This window comes from Frankliniella occidentalis, unplaced genomic scaffold (assembly GCF_000697945.3).
Source record: "Frankliniella occidentalis isolate FOCC.00 unplaced genomic scaffold, Focc_3.1 Scaffold966, whole genome shotgun sequence".
NCBI lineage: Eukaryota > Metazoa > Arthropoda > Insecta > Thysanoptera > Thripidae > Frankliniella > Frankliniella occidentalis.
In genome coordinates, this window is record NW_026268072.1 from 1 (window position 1) to 382 (window position 382).

Consider the following 382-nt stretch of genomic DNA (forward strand, 5'->3'; position numbering starts at 1 on the left):
TCCACGCCAGCAGTGTATGGCGGTGAGCAGTGGTGTCAGGGTAGTAGAGCTTAGCGCAGCTATGAGAGGCGCGGCTATGCGAGTGGCCACTGTATTGCCAAACTTACTTCATTTTCATTAGGTTGTGAGTGATTAGAATAAACTGAATCATTGTGCCCTTCCTACAAATAAAAGAAAACCAATAGGTAAAGGTTAAAAAATTACATACATTCTGATCACAAATTGAAAACACTCGAGTAATGTTCGGATAAGAGTTGGTCACTCCCAGGCACTAGTGTTCACCTGTGGCTGCTCAATGTGCTGTGCAATTGCATCAGAATCAACAGTTCTATTCATTACTTGTTCTGGGCTTCGGCTTAACTCTTCCTCCAATATGTTCTGG